Source organism: Leptidea sinapis, chromosome Z (genome assembly GCF_905404315.1).
Source record: "Leptidea sinapis chromosome Z, ilLepSina1.1, whole genome shotgun sequence".
NCBI lineage: Eukaryota > Metazoa > Arthropoda > Insecta > Lepidoptera > Pieridae > Leptidea > Leptidea sinapis.
The window spans coordinates 36,312,008-36,337,749 of NC_066312.1; the positions used below are offsets into that span (position 1 = coordinate 36,312,008).

Here is a 25,742-nt window from a genome sequence, read left to right on the forward strand (position 1 = left end):
TTAATTCAAACCTCGAACAAAGGCCCAATGGCAAAAATTTATTAACTTCACATTTTTTTAAATTACTACACACTTTATATTAGCTTCACTTGTATGTTTGTATATTTGTAACCGACTTCTTTGGGCGTGATTTTGACCCACTTTAAACGGCTAGATTTCGTTCAAACTTTGTAGATTTATCGAGGACCGATGACATTACACTAATTTGATAAAATTATTCAATTTTTCAATTGCAAAATATGGTTCTTGTTAATTTATATAATTTTTAAATAAATAAATCACTAATAAGCAACATCTAGTAATTTATTGTAAACTACAATTTAAACGCGCGACATGTCAAGACAGTTCCACAAAATTAAAGTATCTAATTCGTTTAGAAGCGAATAGATGGCGGTGAATTTATATTTCCATTATAAATTATTAATGCGTGATTTAACTGAGCTAATTATTATAATAGCTAGTTCGGGGATCTCGGGCTAGCTGAGTTAAGTGATCATTCAATATAACTAAAATATTTTTATTCGCAAATATTAAAATCCCTTCAGTCAATCTAAAAAAAGTAACTAAAAAATGAAAAATAAATAATAGTTTAAAAAAAATTAAAGAACACGCTTTATATAAAATTCAACTAAAAAATAGAAAATAAATTTAAATTGAAAATAGTGTAAAAAAATATTATATATTTCGTTATAAAAAAAGCGTGGGATGTAGAAGAATTATTATTTTAATAATATCTTAAAAAGCACCCCACGCTTTTTTTATAATTAAATATATAATATTTTTTTACACTATTTTCAATTAAAATTTATTTTCTATTATTTAGTTGAATTTAATTTTCACTCCTATTTGAACGCCGTCCACCACCATCTTGAGACGGCGTAGCCGGCCTTGTGATTTCTTACGGAGACGCAGATATCTCGACCTAGCGATACGTTATATTTAACGTACCCCGGGTACAAATTTGAGCACAAGTCGCAGACCACCAGCGAGCCGCCGGCACAAGTCAGCAGATTGGGAAAGGTTGCGTTCCTTTTTTGCATCCTACCCTTGGGGCAAGGTTTGTTTCCCTTCAGATGATCCTAGTACCTGCGCCGTTGCAGTAGCTGATGTGATACTACAGGGCATGGATATTTTTATACCAAGCTCTGTAGTACCGATCGGTGGCAGATCACAGCCCTGGTTCGATGCGTCAGTTAAAGCAGCATCTGACTGCAAAAAACAGGCGTATCGAACTTGGGTTATGGCGCTGGGCACAAAGGATCCGAACTGCAAAGTTTTTAAGAGGAAATATAACCGTGCCTACAGATTTTTAAGCGCCAAATCGCCCGTGCGAAATCAAAGCACGTCGTCAAAATCGGCGAGCAGCTTTCCAGTTACCCGACCGGAACACGCAAGTTCTGGTCGTTGTAGAAAGCTGCTCTTGGTAACTTCAACCAGCCGTCCTTGCCGCCGTTGCACACGAGAAATCACACCCTGGCCCATACGGCAAAAGAGAAAGCCGATATTCTGTGCGCTCTTTTTGCCTCCAACTCGAGTCTTGACGACAACGGAAAAACACCGCCGACCATCCCACGGTGTCAGAGCTCTATGCCCGAAGTACAGTTCTGACAGAAAACTGTTAGGCGAGCTCCGTGGATGTCAGGAAGTCGAGCGGGCCGGATGGCATTTCTCCAATCGTGCTTAGAACGTGTGCCCCTGAGTTGACACCGGTGCTAACGCGTTTATTCCGGCACTCTTATTCAAAAGGCGTAATCCCTGATTCATGGAAGTCAGCCCTTGTCCATTCGATCCAAAAAAAAGGAGACAGTTCGGATCCGGCAAACTACAGGTTTATTGCTATTAGTTCCCTGCTCTACAAAATCATTGAGAGCATAATCAACCGCCAGCTCTTGATATACCTAGAGGGTCATCAGTTGATCAACGACCGACAGTACGGCTTTCGCCATGGTCGGTCAGCAAGTGATCTTCTCGTATACCCAACACATAGATGGGCGGCGGCGATTGAAAGCAAAGGTGAGGGCCTGGCAGTTAGCCTGGATATAACGAAGGCCTTTGATCGTGTATGGCACAATGCGCTCCTCTCAAAACTTCCATCATTTGGGCTTACCGAGAGCTTGTGCAAGTAAACCTCCAGCTTCCTCACTGGGTGCAGAATACAGGTCGTTGTCGACGGATATTGCTCGAACCCGAAGCCCGTGAATGCTGGAGTGCCCCAAGGCTGTGTGCTATCTCCTACGCTGTTTCTTCTTCATATCAATGATTTGTCGGACACTTCCAACGTTGCTATGCAGACGACAGCACTGGTGATGCCGTATACACGGGCCATGCAGGTCTCTCTCGGGAAATCATCGACCAGTGCCGGGAAAAACTTGTGTCTTCTATCGAGTCCTCTCTCGATTAGGTTGCGGAATGGGGTAAATTGTCCAATTTAACCCCCAAAAGACTCAAGTTTGCGCGTTTACCACTAAAAAAACCCATTTGTCGTATCACCGCTCTTCGACAACACTTCCCTTAAAGCCTCGCCTAGTATCGGAATACTGGGTCTCGAAATCTCGAGCGATTGCCAATGTCGTGGCCATCTGGAGTGCAAAGCCAAATTGGCTTCGAAGAAGCTGGGCGTCATTAATAGAGCACGGCAATACTTCAAGCCGGTCCACATTCTAGCGCTCTACAAAGCGCAGTTCCGGCCACACAGGGAGTTTTGCTGTCATCTCTAGTCTGGCGCACCCCAGTATCAGCTCGATCCATTTGACCGCGTGCAATGCAGAGCAGCTCGAATTGTCGGGGACCCAGTGCTCTGTCAACGGCTGGATCACTTGGCGTTTCGTAGCGACGTCGCTTCATTGTGTGTCTTCTACCACATTTATCACGGGGAGTGTTCCGAAGAGCTGTTTAACCTGATTCCTGCCGCCGAATTCCACCTTCGCACGCCACGCCACAAGTAAGGATATAATCCCCACCATCTGGATGTAAGGCGGTCCTCAACAGTGCGGTTTTCAAGGAGCTTTCATCCTCGTTCTACAACGCTGTGGAATGAGCTTCCTTGTGCGGTGTTTCCGGGACAATACGATATGGGTACCTTCAAAAAAAGCGCGTTAAAGCCCGGCAACACTCTTGTGTTTCCTCTGGTGTTGCAAGAGAATGTGGGCGGCGGTGATCACTTAACATCAGAAGACCCGTACTGTTATATATGCACATATGTATGCTTTAATGCAGACATAACATTAGCGTCAGCACTTTAAGACCAAGGCGTCACTTAATAAAATATAAAGGCAGTCAGTCTCGTTCCGAATCCTGAGCCACTCATACATTTCAATTATATTTTCTAGTTCTAAATAAATTTCTTTTTTAAAAGTTCGTTTTTAATATTCCGTCTAACAAATGGTGGCAGCGCAAAGGATTTAAAATTTTATAAATCCGCGGTAAACGCCTCAAGTGAAAAGTTATAGTGATACCAAAAGTGTAAAAGTGAAAATAATATCTGTGTTGGTTGGTTTTAATAAGTGGTTAACAAAACAGTACTAATCCAGAGTACTATACAAATCTTAGTACCGCCTGAATCCAATGGTTGTGAACTGCTAACAAGCTTCGACCTGCTATACCGGAAAGAAATAACTATCTACGTGGTGCTCTCCAACATCTCTGAATCTTCTTCTCTTCATCAACGCCGAGTCCTCTGGTACCTAACGATTTACCATAAATTGAGCCAATTATGACTCGATTTGAATTCGTCGTGAATATCTCCGTGGTACTGTAAGTCTTCAAATTTTAAATATTTCAAGTGTGAAAGTGCAAACCCATAATAACTGAGATATTAAATAGACATATTTCTAAAACTACAGTGAAAGTGCAAGGTGTGAGGTCTAACAATACTTTATCTAAAGTTTATTGGATAAATATTATACTAAAGAGCGTTATTGTCATCTACATTCTAATTTAATTACATCATCTTAGGTTCCGAGAACATTTTGTCGAGTAGCTTATCGCATCGAATTTATAAACAATCTGGGTGGCCGTCTATCACACCGTAGTACATTTTAAATTTTATAAGTGAATATTTTATTTAATTAAACATGTCGGTTAAAGAATCTCAAATTAAACATGAAAAAAATGAGTTACAAATTAGCACTTTATTCAAATTCATTAGTCCTTTTGATGGGACACGCGAAAAATTAAATTCTTTTATTAATAATTGCAATAATGCTAGTGGACTAGTACCGGATTCTCAGAAATCGATTTTATTTAAATTCATACTTTCTCAACTTGAGGGCAAAGCGGAATTAGCTTGCTCTATTAAGGAATTCGACAATTGGGATCAACTTAGCGATTTTCTCAAAACACAATTTGGAGAAAGAAAGCATTATGCACACCTTTTACTAGAATTGCAGGAATGTTAACAAAATAATACAGAATCAGTGTCACAATTTTCTTTACGCGTAGAGACATGTCTTTCAAAACTTTTAACAGAAGTAACTATATCGAATAAGAATAAATCAGAGTTAACTGGTCGAATGGCAGCCATGGAAGACCTAGCTCTCCATACCTTTTTATTGGGTCTTAAACCCGAAATTTCAAATTTAGTTCGTTGTAAAGATCCACTAAACCTTAATGAAGCAATTAACCTAGCAGTCTCAGAAGAGAAAATTTTAAATTTATTTCATAAAAGAAGTTCTCAGCAATTATCATTGCACCGATTAATTCCTAGACCCCAACAGCCATTTAGGGGTCCTACACATAATAATACCCAAAAATTTCAAACCACAAGGCAGTTTGAGAACAGAAGCCCATTCTGTCGCTATTGTAAAAAACAAGGTTATTCAATAGAAAATTGTTTTAGACGACAATTTAATAACAACAGACTACAACCAACCAGACCCAGAGCAGATAATGTTAATTTTGTCATAAATGAAAACTTAAATAATCATAACTCAGAGCCACGACAACTATGCTCTAATGATAATAATGACCAACAGCTTACCCATTTAAACGCGTAGTGGGCTCGCGAAGGTGTCACGCGAAGCCCTGCAATAAAAATCTCAAATCCAAAATTATTTCGACACCATTCCCACTTTCAAGGCTACACGACAGGGTAACCAGCCCCAAAACGGAAGCCTAACGCTCAAGGCTACACGACAGGGTAACCAGCCCCAAAACGGAAGCCTAACCCTCAAGGCTACACTACAGGGTAACCAGCCCCAAAACGGAAGCCTAACGCTCAAGGCTACACGACAGGGTAACCAGCCCCAAAACGGAATCCTAACTCTCAAGGCTACACAACAGGGTAACCAGCCCCAAAACGGAAGCCTGAAGTCAAATCCTCTAAATCCAATACCTAAAAAAGAAGAAAAAGTATTAAAATCTTACAACGTTAACACAAATCCATTAAAAAATTACTTACCTTATATTGAAATCCAAACATCTCTCTCCTCAGAACCCTTTCGACTCCTGGTGGAGCTACAATCAGTCTTATTAAAATGCATATAATATAAAATATGCCCGAGGTGAATAAAAACATTATAACATTCAGTGGCTTAGGAAATACCGACAATCCAATCAATTCGTTAGGTTGTATATCTATCGAAATTAATTCAATAGAACATGATTTCCACCTCATACCTAATTTCGACTTTCCATACGACGGTATTATCGGAAATGATTTCCTTTCTTTACATAAAAGTAAAATAGATTATACTTTGAAGGAACTTAGTATTGATGACGTAAAATTCAATTTAAAATTTAACAACCCCATTTATACAATTGCGCCTAGAACCGAAACGGTAATAGAATGCTCAGTACATAATCCCGAAATCAAAGAAGGTCTCATTCTAGATCAACATATGATGGATTCTCTATTAATCGCTAACTGTATTGTTAAAGTAAAACCTAATTCTAGAATTAATATATCCGTGGTAAATACATCCGAAAATCGAACAGAGATAAATTCAGACCTCAAATTAATAATTAATCCTTTAGAGTACAATGAAAATAACCCTATATTTTATTCGAATATTAATGATCAAAATATTTCAGATAGAACTGATAAAGTTTTAGATCTTTTGAGAGTATCCCATTTAAATTGCGAAGAAAGAGACGCTCTGTTTAATTTATGTTCCACATTCTCTGATATATTTAATTTGCCTAGTGATAAGTTAACTTTTACAGAAGGTATTCAGCATGAAATTAAAACATCCTCCTCAATCCCTGTACATACAAAATCCTATCGATTCCCTGAAATTCACAAAGGTGAGGTTCAATCACAAATTAACAAAATGTTAGAAGAAGGAATTATTAAACCTTCAACATCCCCTTGGTCATCTCCAATCTGGGTCGTCCCAAAAAGATGGATGCATCCGGAATAAAGAAGTGACGGGTAGTAATCGACTACCGCAAACTAAATGATATCACAATCGGCGATTCTTATCCTATCCCAAACATATCCGATATATTAGACCAGTTGGGCAAATGTAAATATTTCAGTACTCTTGATCTCGCGTCGGGCTTCCATCAAATTAAAATGTCGCCCCAGGATGCACCCAAAACAACTTTCTCAGTTCCACAAGGTCATTTTGAATTCACTAGAATGCCCTTTGGACTAAAAAATTCACCTGCAACATTTCAAAGACTTATGAATTCTGCCCTATCTGGGTTACAAGGTATACAATGCTTCGTCTACTTGGATGACATTGTAATCTACTCCTTCGATCTTGATCAGCACATAAACAACCTCTCTAATGTATTTGACAGGCTCCGCACCTACGGGTTAAAGTTGCAACCTGACAAGTGCGAATTTCTCCGCAAGGAAGTTTCCTACCTTGGACATATCATTACCGATGACGGGGTAAAACCGAACCCAGAGAAAATAAAAGCTGTTGCAGACTTTCCTACACCCCAGTGGCCTAAGGACATAAAGTCCTTCCTTGGATTAGTTTCCTACTATCGCAGGTTCATTCCTGATATGTCAAAACTAGCTAAACCTTTAACGAATCTCCTTAAAAAGGACGTCCCATTTCTGTGGAATAATGAACAGGAATTATCTTTTAAAAAATTAAAAAATTCTCTTATTTCCGCACCTGTTCTAGCTTATCCTGATTTCACTAAACCCTTTTTACTTACATGTGACGCTTCAAATTTCGCAATATCTGCTATACTTTCACAAGGATCCATTGGCAAAGATCGCCCCATTGCATTTTCTTCAAGAACATTAAATAAAGCTGAATGCAATTACAGCGTCACTGAAAAAGAATGTCTAGCGATCTTTTATGGTACTAAAGTTTTCCGTCCCTACCTGTATGGTAGACGATTCCAAATTATAACAGATCACCGTCCACCCAAGTGGCTCTTTAATTGTAAAGACCCGGGCTCCAAGCTCGTTAGATGGAGGCTCAAACTTGAAGAATTTGACTATGAGATTGAATATAAAAAGGGTAAAATAAACACTAACGCAGATGCATTGTCACGATACCCAATAAATCCATTAATTTCTAAAGATCCAACAGATAATGCTGAAGATGAAGTCAGAGTTCAAACCCAAATTCACCCCATCTATCTATCCCTAGTTTGCCAGATCAAAACCTTGAAGATCTATTATCAACAGATTTTGACCCAGCTAATTTGAGTCCTTTAAATTTATCGCCCTCTGCGATTCCATTCTTTACGTCAGACAATTCACCTCATGAAACTTATTCTGATCCACAACCTTCTACTAGTAACCAAAATCCTGAAAACTTACCTTCACATATTCCTAATGACACTGATCTCCTTCAATCTTTACCTGAAAACTTACCTGTATCCGCTAGTCCATCAACTAGCGTCACTAGCCAGATAGCTGAAAATCAAACAAATATTAGTGAAGATTATTCCAATTATTTAAAATCTATTAAAGATAAAAATAAGATTTTTAATACATATATAAAAGAGCACAACGAGAGCCTTCTTAAGAGTTCTGCAAATGTAATTCTTCTTAAAGTATCAATAGATTTTGATGAGTCGAATCCTTACCTTTCTGACTTAATCTCTGCCTCAGTGAATGTCAATGTTGTAGAAGGAGAACGTGAACTGCATTCGTTTAAAATATCTGAAATCAATGGTAAAATTTACTATTTCCTATTTACTAAAGTTTATTTCTTTGATACTTGTACCTACCCTGATATATTTAAAGCATTAAAATCTGCTAGAGACAGTATTCTACTTACCGGCACAATCAATGAGATCTATTTCCGACTTTAGGAATTAATTTGAACAACATTCATTTGTAAAAATATATAGTATGCTCATGTATCTTTTTGATGGTACAAATATAACAGTCAATATCCATCACAATAGTATAATATATCCCGTGCCTACAGAAATTACAAAAATCTTGAAGGAGAACCACGATATACCAATAGCGGGCCATTTAGGGTCAAACAGAATGTTTAATCGCGTAAAAGAACATTATTTATGGAAAAATATGAGATCAGACATAGAAAACTATGTAAAAAATTGCAAGTTTTGCCAAACCAATAAACCTTAAAAAAATTAATAAATCACCTATGCAAATCACAACAACATCTTCTAGACCTTTCGATAGAATAAGTCTCGATATAGTGGGACCTTTGCCTGAAGCTGGAATTTATAAATTAAAATATATACTTACTTTACAAGATGACTTGACAAAATTTAGCTTATTTATTCTATAGCTTACCCAATATCTAATGCTACGGCTGAAGAATCATGTGAATGTCCCGTTCATTTCATATCTTTATTTGGAATACCTAAGTCAATTTTAACAGATCAAGGAACAAACTTTACAGCCGAACTTTTTAAGAAAACTTGTGAATTTTTAAAAATCAAGCAGATTTGGTCATCTCCCTATCACCCTCAGACGCAAGGTGCTCTGGAGAGAAGTCATTCCACTTTAAAAGAATATTTAAAATCTTATATTAACGAAAACCAAACAAATTGGCATAAATATGTATTTACTGCCATGCTGACATATAATAGCACCGTCCATACAACTACCCAATTTACGCCTTTTGAACTTATTTTCGGGCACAAGCCCTACATTCCCGATTCCGTTTTGATTTACGATCTGACGTCACATACCCAGAATATATTAAGATGCTTCACCATCGCCTTAAACTGTCTAGAGAAAAGGCCATACAAAATATAAACTCTTCAAAAGAAAAGTCAAAACATTATTATGATAAACATACTCGTCCAGTACAATATAAAGTTGGTGAATATGTGTATATTAAAAATCATGTAAGACTTCGGAAGGCGCTATCTCCTATATGGAAAGGTCCATATAAGATCGTCAAAATCCATGGCAATAACACCTTATCTCTTCTTATAAACCGAAGATATGTAAAACATCATTATGATGAAGTAAAACCTGCATACAACGCGGATACGTAACTAATTCTTCTTTTATTAATTATTAAGTTTATTAATACTTATTTCATTTTATACAGCTATATTTTACTATATTATATTTTTATCATATACAAAGTTATAGGTTTATTTACATAGTTTAGTTTAGTTTTGTCATTACAGAATGGTTAATACATACTGCGCCATAGCCGCTAGCGAGAATGAGTATATTAAATACATCAAGGAAGGTCCTGGCTTGCTCTTCGACCCAGTGGGCACTCTGAAGCTCATAGACGATTATCTTCATATAGTTATTCCGATAGATGTTACTTCTTTTGATCAAAATATTAAGTACACCCAGGATGTTTTAAACATTGTTAAATTACAGTGTCAGGAAAGTATAGAGATAGATATTTACGACTGTCAAAATATAATGCAACCCTTGGATTCACTCTATAATGATATAATTCGTGACTATAATTCCATATCTCATATCATCTCTAGCGAGAGACCCAAAAGATCTGCATGGTTCTCTGGCGTCGGTGTAGTCTTTAAGCATATATTCGGCACCCTTGATGAAGACGATGCGATAAATTACAATAGAGCAATAGAAACATTGTATGATAACGATAAACGGTTAGAGAATTCGATTAAGAAAACTATTCTAGTTTCGAAATCTGCTATTTCTAATGTTAATCAATCTATCAATGAAATATTGGAGAATCAATTTAAACTCAATGATGCCATTAATAATTTATCTACAATGTGAGAAATATATCGAATTTAATTACTATAGATAGTTTCAAAGTAAAACTAATAAACATTTTAAATTGTCTTCAATCGCATTTGTTTACTCTTGCGTTTAAAATTGAAGACTTATTGAATTCTATTTTATTCATAAAAAGCAATACTTTACATCCATCTGTCTTAACACCCAAGCAATTATATAACGATTTATTAAATGTCTATAAAAATATACCTAAGTATAGGGACTTACCTATTAATTTAGATTTAAGTAATATTCATATTTTGATTAATGTAGCAGATTTAATTTCATATTATTGTAATGGTAAACTGATTTTTATTGTTAAGATTCCATTAGTTAATGCCTTAGATTATAATGTTTATGATACTGTTCCTTTACCTATTCCGCATGAAGTTAATTCATCTTATTCATATGTTTGCATTATACCTACAGAACGATATCTGGCAATAAATACTGATAAGTCTACATTTACATATTTAAAGGATTTTAATGAGTGTAAAGTTATTTCTCCCAAAGTACACATATGTCAAATAACTAACATATTCTCTGTTCCTGGTAATCCGTCTAGTGAAATAGAAATTATGACAAAAGCTGTATCCAGTATTCCAAATACCTGCCAAACTAAATTTATACATGGTGATATAGATATTTGGCATAAACTCAATAATGCTGATTGGATATTTGTAGAATCAAATTTAAATAAAATAACAATAGAATGTAATCAGGATGTATTATTTGAAACAACCATTTCAGGAACAGGAAAACTAACCATTCCATATAATTGTACAGCTTATTTTAAGAATATTAAATTTAATAAGGTATCCAATCCAGAAATTAATATTCCACTCATAAAACCTACTTATAATATAATATCTGATAAATGTTGTAATCTTAACCGCTTCAATATGTCCAAAATTAACTTTTCTGAAATTAGTAATATTAATCTACATCAGTTAAAAGATCTTAAATTTAACATAAAAGATATCAGTGATGACCTATATATTGCAAATCCTGTTGATACCTTTAGTGATAATTCAAATAATTCTGTTATAACTATAATTTCACTATTTCTAGTTGTATGTTTTATCGTAGTTTTTATATGTAAGAAATTATGTATCCTACTTTCAAAATATTTTGTAAAGGCTAAGGATTCTGAAGAAATAGATATTGAGTTTCAATCATCACCACCTCCACCGCAACTTAGAGTTGGTTAAAATATTCTGAAAACTTATCTTTATTATTTTCGATAAGTTTCCTCTTAAAGGGGGGGTTGTTATATATGCACATATGTATGCTTTAATGCAGACATAACATTAGCGTCAGCACTTTAAGACCAAGGCGTCACTTAATAAAATATAAAGGCAGTCAGTCTCGTTCCGAATCCTGAGCCACTCATACATTTCAATTATATTTTCTAGTTCTAAATAAATTTCTTTTTTAAAAGTTCGTTTTTAATATTCCGTCTAACAGTACGCTCGTTTGACCTCCTATTCCATAAAAAAAAACGCGTTGCCAACCGTTTAATGTGTTCAATTATAGTACAAATAAATTAGACGACCAAAGACATACCTTGGTACGTGGCGGGCGAGGATTGAACCGGTAGGTATGACTAGTATAATATAGTAATGAGCTCCTCCTCTCTCAAGGGTGCTCTTGTATCCGCATTAAACATTCATACCTAGGTAACACTGAAAATGTTTAGGAAATGAAAAACGGCTGAATATAGAAAGTTGCCAATACTTTTATTGATTTTCGAAGTTATCTCCGTTCCTCTCTACACATCATCGCATTCGATGGAATCACTGAGAAAAGCAGTGGGCCCATTCTTCCTTAGGGGTCTCTTCTATGGCATTTTCGTACGCTTTCACCACATCTTCAGGGCTCTTAATGTGAGTATCTCGAATTTTATATTTAATTCATGGAAATATATAAATGTCGCAGGGCGCCAGGTCAGAACTGTATGGCGGATGACTCATTATCTTGACACCTGCCATAGTCAAATATCAACAGTCCGTTTTGTGGAGTGCGCTGAAGCATTGTCGTGGTGAAGGAGGATCCTGCTTCGAAGGTGCTGTTGAATTTTCTCCAAGACAATAGGCAAACAGCGATTGAAATACCAATCTGCAGTAACTGTCCTTTCATCTTCTAGCACAACTGTCGCGAAATGACCTTTTAGACCAAAGAATGAGGCAATCATCTTTTCTCCTTGACTTCTTCCTTTCTTTACCTTAATTGGCCGATCCTCGAAAGGAAACACCCACTGCGCTGATTTTCCTATGGTTTCGGGTTCGTAGCAATATATCTAGATTTCATTACCTGTGACGATTACAAATACAGCATTTGAGTCACCGCCGTTGAACTTATCTAACATTTGGCGACACCAACCCATGCGAAGGTGTTTCTGGTCGTCGATTAAAGTATGCGGAATCCATCTGGTACAAAGCTTCCTGACGCCTAAATGTTCGTGTAATGTTCTTTGAACTTGACTCATACCATGCTCTATCATGCGTTGCACAGCACTGATGTTATCTTCAGTAGTCGCTGTTAAAGGACGTCCCTCACGCGGATCATCATTGAGATTGCTACGTCCAAGCTTAAACTCGTAAAACCAATTGTAAATAGTGGCACGCAGTGGGGCTTCATTAAGAAATGCTAATCGCAGCCTATCATAGCTTTTTTGTTGAGTAAGCCCACAACGAAAGTCATAATAAATGTAGATGGTATGTAACTCTTCAAAACTTATGTCTATAATTAAGAATTTGTATTATATAAAATAATTAATGATGTAGTTTTTAAAAATCTAGGAAACTGTAGGTCTATATTTTACTAAATTTTTCTCAGCTAATATAGTTATAAATGACTGTTTGTTTCTGAATAAAATAAAATAAAATAAAATAAAAAATAAAATAAATCATTGACCATAAATTTTCTCGCGTTAGGTTCCTTTCACGTGTAACAAGAGTTTTAGATTTGCCGCCAATTCAAAAAAACAAATGACAAATAAATGCAATATACTACATTAGGTTACCAAAAAGTTCTAAAATTGAATTTCAAAAAAATGTTTTCATTAGCAATGTTTCTAACTGGCCAGTTCTAAACATTTTCAGTGTTGCCCACATATATTACGGCTATTATCATTATATTATCAGCCTTCTAGATAAAAGAAAAACAGAAGTCCAAGAATATGTTGTGGAATAGCAAAGCAGAAATACATCTGCACTTTGTCAACGTGGAATGTTCAGACGTCAACAAACGTGCTTGTGCTACCGAAGTTTTTAAGTCTATTCTATGTTAAAAGTGAAATAACTGCATTGATTTACTTGAATAATTGTTATTGAAGTGAAAAATAGTGATTCTGACTAATTCTGTGAAAATAAGATTGTAGGTTTTTATTTAATTATTATCTACCCTCATTACAAAATTGGACTTGACATTGAAGATTACGCCACACCTGTAAAAACTTAATATATAACAATATTTATTGATTTCCAAATGGGTCATCAATGTGCAGCGTGCAAGGGAAATATTATTCCTAGAGAGTTAATGTCTTGTGAAGATTGTAGTTTCAAATACCACTATAGCTGCCGAAGTATTTCTCTGGAGAATTTTAAAAAGCAAAAGATTATAAAGCGTCCTGGAAATGCCCTTCATACCGTTCGTCTGAACGCAGAGGAGACAGCGCTAACACACCTGTGCGTTCACTTGAAAGCATTCAGCCTTTGCCGAGGATTGAGAAATCCGTACTTGAAGCCATCAATAGTCAAGGTAACATTGCTGTACAGGATTCCATCTCAAACATACTGCGCAGTGAACTTGAGGAATTTATGAGAGAGCTTTCGGAGTTACGAGGCTTAAAGGAATCAATATCCTTTTTCGCAAAGGAATACGACACTCTAAAAGCTGAACTCAAGTCGACATACGCCACAGTTTCTTCCCTAGTTAAGGAAAATTCTATTCTAAAACGGACTGTCACTGATCTTTCCACTCATATCGCTTCAATAGAACAACACAATCAAGAAACCAATACTGAAATCTGTGGTTAACCTGAAAGCCGCCCAGTATCAGCTCGATCCATTTGACCGCGTGCAACGCAGAGCAGCGCGAATTGTCGGGGACCCAGTACTCTGTGAACGGCTGGATCACTTGGCGTTGCGTAGAGACGTCGCTTCATTGTGTGTCTTCTACCGCATTTATCACGGGGAGTGTTCCGAAGAGCAGTTCAACCTGATTCCTGCCGCCGAATTCCACCTTCGCACGACACGCCTCAAGTTAGGATATCATTCAACGCTCTTGTGATTCACAAGAGAAGGTGGGCGGTGGTGATCACTTAACACCAGGTGACCCATACGCTCATTTGTCCTCCTATTCCATAAAAAAAAAGGAAATCAGAAAATCTTGTGAACGTCTCAACACAAATATTTAAAGTTGTTTCCTTCCCGCTTAAAGAATCCGATATCGTTGGAATATCTCGAGTCAGAAAGATAGACCCAAATAAAACCCGACCTCGTTCTATAGAACTACAGTACTAAAACTAAGCAGCACTAAGCATCTTGATATATTCATTGCTGCAGCAGCGAACTACAACAAAAATAATAAAGAAAACAAACTTCATTCCAAGAGTATTGGCTGCGGGGGCCCGGTATCGGCTATCTATGTATCTGAACACCTCTCACGATACTACAAGAAACTCCACTCGCAAACCCGAACATTCGCACGTGAGCGAGGTTTTATGTGGGTTTGGATTAGAAACGGACGAATTTTTGTGAGAAAGAACGACATGCCACCCGTTGTTCATATATATTGTTGAATTCATTATCCAAACTAAATTAACTTGTATGGACTTGCAATGTGAGACCCTGAAACTCAATAATATATCAATTTACTATCAAACTTTCGAGGAATTAGGTCTAAGCTTGACGACCTCCATTTGAATAGCTGAAAATGTACATATGACGTGATTATTGCAACGGAAACATGGTTAAACGATTCTATTTTTGATAGCGAGATATTGATTCCCATTATAATATATACGGACGTCACCGCAATAAAACGCAATCAAATCGTGAGGATGGCGGCGGGGTTTTGATAGCAGTTTCAAAATCAATACCATCATATAGACAAATTTCTTGGGAAAGTAACAACGAGGACCTTTGGATTACATTGAAAGTTAGAACTGATACAAATTCAAGATTTATCAACATCCGTGGTGTATATTTACCGCCTCCTTTAACTATACTACAATTGGATAACTTTCTCGACAGTGTTTCTAATGTTTTAAAGTCTTCTAATAATAAAACTATTGTAGTTGGAGACTTTAATCTTAGCTTTTTGAAATGGTGTATGAGCACCGACTCCGAAACATATCTGCAATTAATTCCTTCTAACTATGATAGCAACATAGGTTACAGTTTTGCAGAATTATTATCAGAAAATAATCTAATGCAAATTAATCACATTAAAAACTTTAACGATCGAATTCTTGACTTAATTCTATGTAATTTTAAGGGAGGTAAATTAAATTGTCCAGAAGAACCTTTATCGAAAATTGATATACATCACCCACCTCTACTTATAAATTTTGATATAGTCTGTCACTCGAACCTAAAAGCAGTTCCTTTCGCTACCTATAGCTTCCGGAAGGCAGACTATGATTTCGTAATTACTGAATTAGACAAAGTAGACTGGCAAACTGAACTGGAGAATTGTGATAATACCAATACGATGGTGCATAAATTGTACAAATCTATTCAAAATATTATAGAAAAGACTACCTAAGTGGATTCATAAGAATTATAAATTTCCCATCTGGTTCTCTAAGCCCCTTATTCGTATGTTAAACGAAAAGGAAAAATTAAGAAAACGATTTAAAAAATATAAAAATCCAAGAGATCTGTTTGAATACAAAATTCTTAAAGACCGAGTTGATAAGCACATGCCTACTTGTTACAAGCAATACATTAGGGATATTGAGAGTGGTATTCATGATAATCCTCGTAGATTTTGGTCTTTTGTCAAAAATCGTAAAAGATCTTCATCATCGCTTCCCAGCAAAATGAGTTACAATAATATGACGGCTGACACAGGTAAACCTAACATATAGTAAACCTATTCGCTGGTTATTTCTCCTCCCTCTATCAAGGTACCCCTATTAATGTCTCTTATGATTGTGTAGTTACAGCTCACGGGCACTCCACTATGAGTAATATATATATACCAATGAACATGTGATTACCTTTTGTCTCTCGATACTTCAAAGGGGGCTGGCCCTAACGGGGTCCCACCAATATTTATCAAAAAATGTGCATAACAACTAGCCCTCACACTAAAAATTATATTTTCACATTCCTTATCAACATCTACTTTTCCCACTAAATGGAAATTAGCTAATGTCGTACCAATATTTAAGAAAGGAGATAAATCTGATGTTTCTAATTATCGCCCCATTTCTCTACTATCTATATTTTCGAAAGTCTTTGAAAGAATTCTACATAAATTTATGATTTGGCATTTTAAAGAACATATTTGGAACACTCAGCAAGGTTTTGTAGGTGGCAAGAGTACTGTGAGAAATCTTATGAGTTTTGTTAATAATCTAGCTGAGAGCGTCCACAGCGGTATTCAAACGGATATCATATACACGGATCTCAGTAGTGCGTTTAATAAAGTCGACCATAATCTACTCTTTACTAAGCTTTTCAACTACGGCATCTCTAACCCCCTATTATCGTGGTTTAAGTCATACCTAAGTGGTAGGTCTCAAAGAGTCATCACAAAAGGTTATACCTCCACGTGTTACACCACATTTTCTGGCGTTCCCCATGGATCTCTCCTAGGGCCTTTGCTGCTTGTAATTTTTATCAATGACATAATTTCGGTTATGAAGCATAGCAAAGCGCTACTGTATGCTGATGATTTAAAGTTGTACATATTAATTAAGTCGCATAATGATGGAGCGTTGTTACAAGAAGATCTTAACGCTGTTAGTGACTGGGCCAGAAGTAACAAAATGATCCTCAACGCTCATAAATGTGTTCATATTAAAATCACGCGGAAGAAAAATGTAATATCCAAAACATATTTTGTTAATGGCGTTGCCATCAATGAAGTAAATACTGCCAAAGATCTAGGAATATTAATTGACACTAGACTTTCATTCAATCCCCATATAGATGAAGTTGTTGGAAAGGCGATGAAAACGGTGGGGTTTATTAAACGTACTTCCAAAGATTTTAAGCAGAATAATTCTGTCATCTGTTTATACAATGCATCTGTTCGGCCGCATTTGGAATATGCTTGTGTGATATGAGACCCCTTATACAAAATTCATGTTCATAGGTTGGAAAGAATTCAATGGTCTTTTACTCGATTTCTGGTATACAAAGACACAAAACATAGCGGTTCATGTTTATAATACAGCCAGAGGCTAAATATTTTAAATTAAAATCTATAGAAAATCGTCGTTGTATTCAAGACTTGCTATTTTTATTTAAATTATGTAATGGTGTTGTTAGTGCCCCAGGAATATTACGACAAATTGTTTTCAATATACCCCGCCCCGGTGCAAGGCTTATTAATCGTGGATTCTTTCATCTTGCTATTCCGAGAACTAATATTGGTCTTCACTTTCCACTGCAGCGCTCTATGAGATCATTTAATGAGCTCCTTAATAATAATTTTGACTCCATGGATGTGTTTGGGATGTTGGTGCTACAATTTAAAAGACTTTGCAACAGTGTTATTTATAATAGTGTTTAATTATATATATGGTTTGTTTTACTCATATTTAACATAAGAAATAATTTGTATTAACATTTATTAACCTTTAAAGTACTTTGCGTTTTTGTATTAACATCATCTGTACTGATAATAAATTTGTAGAGATCAAATTTTTGTACAAATTTGTCAAGTTGATACCTTATATTGCCGGTAAAGCAATGTGTAAGTATTATAAAATTTTACATCCAGTAAAAGCGACTGGTTCCCGCAAGAAAGTAAAAGATTACAAATACATAGCTCAGCCTAGCGTCATTCATATTGAATCAATTATGTGTAAGGGCCATCATTTCCACCTGAGGCAAAAAGTGAGAACAACAGGGCATTAAGGTCAGACATAATATAAAGGTACATAATAAACTTAATCTTACAACCCTGTGAAAATCTCAGCCCTACCTTCTGGCTAAGTATCTACTCATATACATATATATATATATATATATATATATATATATATATATGTATATGTATATGAGTAGATACTATATATAGAATATATATATATATATATATATATATATATATATATATATATATATGACGACCGATATAGCCGAATGGTTAGTGGCCCTGATTACTAAGCTTTGTGTCAAAGTGTGTCAATATTATATTATTATTATTATATTATAAATATGTCTTATATAATATTATATTTTATGCCTCAAGGTGACGAGCGCAATTGTTGTGTCGCTCAGAATTTTTGGGTTTTACAAGAATCCTGAGCGGCACTACATTGTAATGGGCAGGGCGTATCAATTTCCATCAGCTAAACGTCATGCTCGTCTCGCGCCTTTTTTTCATAAAAAAAAATACGAAAGTTGTATGAATGTATGGATGTCTGGATGTATGGACCTGTAAAAATCTCAGCCCTACCTTCTGGCTTTCGGAAGAAGTATCCACTAATATTAGAAATACGAAAGTTTGTAAGAATGTAGATTAGATAGTAGAAGATTCATGAAAAGAATCAATGTTTGCAGTGAGCTATAGTTTAACAGTGGCTATCACAATAGATCACATTGGTCGCAGTGTAACAGGGCTGAAATGAACTGGATCAAAGCCACTTTACAAACCATAACCATAAGAATGTATGGACGTCTGGATGTATGGATGTATGTTTGTTGCCCTTTTACACGAAATCTACTACATGGATTTTATCGAAACTTTACAATAATATAGCTTACATATCAGAATCATACTTACATAACAGATATGTAAAGTGGATAATCTCTGTCTATACTATATTATTTGAACAAATATTTGAATAGTTATGACGATGACGATAAACAACGGAGTGTGCGATATTGTGGTGCGGTCCGGTGCGGTCCGGTGCGGTGGCAGGCGGTGGGACGGGCTTGCGGGCGATCGGACGGCTGTGGGTTGAGGGGTTATTCATTTTATCTACACTCATGCTTTAAATCCTCTATTAAAGATTCTGAAACAGTTAGCTTATTGCCAACATTAAAACACCCTATGTTCTAATAACCATTACATAATCTAAACGAGTGTTGTAATGTTGTACTGAATTTCATAACAACACTCCTATGTTTTTTCGATCCCTTCATGCGCAAAGAATTTCAAGAGACAGCCACATTCTTATTGCTCGATGCGTAGTATCTGAATGAATTTCAAAAAAAGAACATTTTCGTTTACGCGGGTTCCACACTACCAGAACGTCGCGCGCCATAAAAAAAAAGTAGGTTATTCGAATCCCGCCATTTTTCTTCGATATTTTTATTGTTTTGTTTACAAAAAATGAGCGATTCATATTAAACGCTGCAAAAGAACATTATATTCGAGTGAATTTTAATTATTTCACAATACAAAATGTAAATTACTACTAAAATAAATAATTGATTTATTAATACTTAGTTTATTTGTATATAATCAGTAATGAATGATATTAGGTTACTACTAGGACTAGTGTTTTAATGTTAGCAGTAAGCTAACTGTTCCAGAATCTTTAAGAGGATTCATATTCTGGGTGTTGATAGTCTTGTATGCAACTGTTGATAATTAGGCATTAAAACACTCATGTGATTCTATTATCACATAAATCCACATTCCTGTTTTAATACCCCTTATTACACAACAGTTGCATAAATAACTATTAAACGCCTGCAGTTCCTATTAATTTGCATTTTCAATGACTATCAACAAATCACAGGTTCAAATCCTAAAAGAAGCAGGCATACATTGGGCATGCCATGTTTTTCCATAGGCCAACTCTACGTGACTTGCTCAGGCGTTTTTAAATCGCAAAATCTGCATGTTTATGCTGACTGAAATAAATCATCTAACATAATCTAGGAAAATATATTGCAGTAACTACCTTTAACTTTTGCATTACTATCAATCATCATATTGTCGCGTAGCAACGCTTCGACGTATATGACGAGAGTTGTCAAACGTCATATCGTGCAGCAACGTACATGACGAGAGTTGTCAAACTTCAAGACATTGATAATTTCAACTGCTCCGTCAGCAATACTCGTAGCTTTAGCGTAAAAGTGTTTAATTAAGACGCTGTAGACCCGGGTTCGATATACCTACCAGTGTATGAAATTTTTTGGGTTTTGTAAAGTTAATGGAAATTTCTAATAAGTTTAAGATCAAATCGAACAGAAAAAAAGGGATGGAGAATGTGTAAGTAGTATAAAAATAGTTAAAAGAATTTTCTAGTACAATTTAAATTTAAAGATGGAATGGGAGAATCATTTTGAAAATAGAACAGATCCGGGGGTATATAAGCCGTACTAAGCGTGGCCTACGGCAATTCTAGTTCTGACTCGAAAGTGTGAAGAAGAAGAAGAAGAAAACAAGAAGTGGTGAAAAGTGGAAGGGTTCCTAGAAGAAGAATATAGAAGAGACTTGGTGTTCGGTTCGGTGTGACGCGTTGAAGGTACCGCCGTCCACAAGAGGAACAGCGGCAGACCGGCGAAGTGCAAGTTCAGAAAAAGTGAACGCATATAAAGACTCGTTCCTATAAGCGGAGTATTATTTCCAATCCCTGACCCACTCTCGTGTCAATATACATAAATTCGACCTATTTATCCTTACAAATGTGAAATCATCATAAAAATTTTTAGCACAAATTAACATACATTACACAATATAGTTGTTCGAACACTTATATCTGGAGAACGGACGGACTGATTTTCATGATTTTTAATTTGTTGGATTTGCCTCCGTCCCGAATCACAGAATAATATAAAATCATTGAAAAATTTACGAAAAAAGAAAATACCTTTTTTCATTTATAATCATTATCACAATTTTTTAGAGGATATTCTTTTTTTATGGAAAAGGCAAGTAAGTGATCACCGTCGCCCAGAGAATGTTCTCTTGTATTACCAGAGGAATCACAAGAGCATTGCCGCCTTTACCTCAGGATCTACTAAACCGACTTTGAAAATTCAGTTACGAATAGAAATTAAAAATTTTGTGAGTGTCTTAAACATATACTATACTAGCTGACCCGGCAAACGTTGTTTTGCCATATAAAGTATAATTCACGCGATAGTTTTATAAGTATTAAAATATTGCCTATATTATAGCCTGTACATCATTTTGTTCTATTGTCAATAGTTTTTGCAGCGCACGCAAAAATAGGTTTTCGATTTTACACCTTGTGTTACAAAATAGCAATTTTATTACGGATCCCTATTTTTGAAAAAATAGCCTATAGCCTTCCTCGATAAATGGACTACCCAACAAATAAACAAACAAACACTGCAGCTTTATATATTAGTATAGATGTGCATTAACCCAAAAAATTAAAATACTTTTTCATAGTAGTTATATTTGTAAAATACGTCGGAGAAAAAACCGTCGAACCCTAAAAATAAATTATATGGTAAAACAAAGTTTGCCGGATCAGCTACTTTTTAATAATACAACAGAGCTGTATATACCTGTAAGAAAGCTATTCTGTTCATAATGTTCGTTTTATATTTTTCTTATTTTTGTTAATTTAGAATAGCTTGTTCGCGTGTCTATCTATTCTATATATATAAAATTCATTAAAATAATTCGTTAGTCTCGCTAAAACTTGGAAACGGCTGGACCGATTTGGCTAATTTTGATCTTGAATTATTTGTGGAAGTCCAGAGAAGGTTTAAAAGGTCAATAATTATATGAAAATGCTCGGAATTAAATAAAAACAACAATTTTGTATTTATAGTATACCCCGTCGTTCAGAAATCAAATTGAAAAAATAGTTTAAAATGAATAACTAATTAGAATCTTTATATCTTTCTAACTTTCTCAGTAGGTAAAAAACAAACTTTAATTTTAATTCTTGATTTTTTTCTTATTACTTTATATGGCAATACAACGTTTGCTGGGCCAGCTAGTAATAAATAAATAACAAGAAAATATGAATACAGGTCTTATCACGAGTGTGAGTCAGTGTTCAGTGTTCTCCGACACACAGCTCCCGAAAGGTCGCGCTATCCTGGAGGTGGCTGATGTGTGCCGACTGCCGAGTGCGACAGCTGTTGATGTACCACCTTCTGGTTTCAGAATGTACTCAAGATGGGCTGATGAATCATTCACCTTCCAGATAGATATTTCAAACACAGGTGGGGTCACCTGTGTTTGAAATATCTATACTAATAATTAAACAAGAGCAAAGCGCACAAGTAAGCTTGGCTCAAGATATGAGTGTAAGGTTAGGTTCAGATTTGATCTGAATGTAAACAATTTTGTATGATTTTATAGTGATAACCCTCACTTCTAGGATTAATACACAAATAAAATTTGAAAACAAAATTTTATGAACGGTCATTTGAACGGTCATTTGAACGGTCATTTGAACGGTTAGCTCAGTTGGGATAGCACTGGCACGGAACGCCAGAGGTCGCCACGACCTGTTCATACAATATTGCTTTAAAATTAAATTAAATTAAAATTAATTAATATATTTATTAACTAGTGAATCGTTTAGCATCCGAACTAGTTATTTGTAATCATAGTAGTTTTTGATGTGAAACATCTATAGCCGCACGTAAAACCGATTTCTGGCGTGGCGACACATGCCGTGGCGACGCGTCGCCTTGTCACAGTAATACCGTCCTCAGAGGCAACATCGAATATAACTATTACCGAAGTCACTCATTAAACGAATTAAGTAGTCACGATTTGAAATAAATTCGTAAATTTTTGTATTTAATGAAAATAAATGTTTATTCAATAAATAGTCATCGTTATGTGGAAAAAAATCGTAATATTTTATTTTATCATTATGACATATTTAGTTCCTATCACAATATGTTCTTTTCTGCATTTTACTTTTACAAAATAATGTCTATGTTTCACATCTGCCAGGCGTCCCGTGACGGCTCACATTTTTTTTTATATATAGTAAGGTATTTTATGTCTGGTGCTGGGTATTTCTTTATCATTTTACCTTGTTTTAAATTGTAATAATATTCTAATAATTATTGTAAAATGTAGTAGTAATGTTTTAAATTCAAAGTTATTCCTATTACTTATGTTAAGTTTAATGTTTACATTAAATTTGGATATTTATAGCGTATAAGTGGTGGGACAGTTACTAGGTCACAATAGCTAAGATCGGAGCTGAGCGTGCATAATATATGTGCCAGCAAAATAGATGTGCCAGCATAATTCATATGACGAGCTTGAGCTTATTTGTAAGTAACGTACCTAGTCTTTTTAATAAGTATGGTATATTTTAATTTTAATTTAATTTAAGAATTGTTTAATTTTTGTGATTTTTAAGTTGCAACTAAAATATTTTATTATTATTTTTTTATTTTAATTACATTTTTGAACTGTTGAATTCAAATTGTATAGGTTTTTAATAAATCAACACTTAATTTGTGTTGCTTTATTATTATTCATGTAATGTACATAACACGCCTGGATGGTAGACATGGGTTACCTGCAGCTGGCGGCCGAGCGATCGCGGTCTTGTTGTGGCTTGCTCACTGACTTTCAAATAATTCAACCGATTACACTCACGTTATGAGCCAGCAACTGGGCTCTATATTACTTTGACATAAACTAGAGATGCTTACGAAAATAGATATTGTAACAAGGAGATCATATCAGTACTCATTGTTATACGGTGGGCATTACAGTACTAATGATGTAATGTTATAAGCTGGACAGTCGATGACGAATAAATGATTTGAAGACTTCACTTGCACACGACATTTAACTCGAACTTGTTATTGTTGTCATTTAGAAGTTAGTCATTCAAAACATGAAAGATTCCATCAGTCACTGAAAGCTTCAACTATCGGATAGTGAAGTTGATTGACTCAATACACACTGGTTGTGTATGTATGTAATATCAACTTTAACCAGTAAGGAACAGTGAAGGTACAACTGTTGAACTACCGAGTAACTAGTTATTATTCTCTTTTGTTTGTATCGGATTAATGTAACAGACAAGGTTCTGTACTGCGACGTACCGCGTGCGGCGTACGGTGTGCGACGTACCGCGTGCGGCGTACGGTGTGCGACGTACCGCGTGCGGCGTACGGTGTGCGACGTACCGCGTGCGGCGTACGGTGTGCGACGTACCGCGTGCGGCGTACGGTGTGCGACGTACCGCGTGCGGCGTACGGTGTGCGACGTACCGCGTGCGGCGTACGGTGTGCGACGTACCGCGTGCGGCGTACGGTGTGCGACGTACCGCGTGCGGCGTACGGTGTGCGACGTACCGCGTGCGGCGTACGGTGTGCGACGTACCGCGTGCGGCGTACGGTGTGCGACGTACCGCGTGCGGCGTACGGTGTGCGACGTACCGCGTGCGGCGTACGGTGTGCGACGTACCGCGTGCGGCGTACGGTGTGCGACGTACCACGTGCGGCGTACGGTGTGCGACGTACCGCGTGCGGCGTACGGTGTGCGACTTCATACGAAGCGTAACTTCGTATGAAGTCGTTAAGTGAGTGCCGTCTTATACAAAGTGCGCTGTGTCTGGCGTCAATCCCACTAAGATGTTAGGTGGCGTCAGTGGGGGGAGGTGTGTGGGGGGACGTGGCGTCAGCGGAGCGTTCCCTTAGATCACCTCGACCCCCGTCCCGCCACCCGCCACCCCCACCAGCTTCCGAGCAGGTGGGTACTGTGAGGTTGAATGAAACATCAGCTCAATGAGACAGCGGACCTCGTGAATGTGAAGCGTTATCGGCAAGTTGTTAATGAGAGGAGGTAAGTTCCTGTGTAATGTTCCTGAATGTAGTATGGACAAACAGAACATCCAGACGGTATGCAGGGAATATTGTTAGTAAGATTGTTCATGTTTGTTATTGAACCGATTATATTAGCAGACCTGGTGCGGCAACGAGCAAGGAGCTCGAGCCACATTCATGTATGGTATGGGTGCACTTCCTTGACAGCGAGCGTACTAGGCTATACTAAAAACAAGAGATATTGCTGCCCAGTAGAGTCTGTATGACGAGGGAATCCCCGGTTCCGCTACCTGACGATGTGCTCCGCTGGCGCACCGCTACCCGCTTCAGCACTAGATCAAGCGAGCCCGCTCATTTGTTGCGCCCGTTCTTCTCAACTCGATGACGAATTGTTGACGTTCAAAATAATATTTCATATATGATATTATATATATGTCATTTATAATATTTTCTTTATTACATTAAGTGAACTAGCACAGTGCCGTAATTAGAACCCTTGAATCTATCGTCCAAGCTATCATGTTGCCATCTTAACTACTTCTCAATGAACAACCTCCTTCACCAGTTCCTCTTTACTTCATTTAGTAACTTATGTGTGCAGATTCTTGGTTCGTTATTGATATAACTCATAATTATATTCCACCAAATGAAAAAGTAACACATAAAATATCCAATATAGCTTGAGAATC

General features: G+C 36.4%; 1 pseudogene; it reads left to right on the forward strand.

The window, feature by feature from the left end:
- The first annotated feature begins 9,515 nt into the window (after positions 1–9,515).
- Positions 9,516–25,737, forward strand: LOC126978265 (uncharacterized; annotated as a pseudogene).
- Positions 25,738–25,742: the final 5 nt, after the last annotated feature.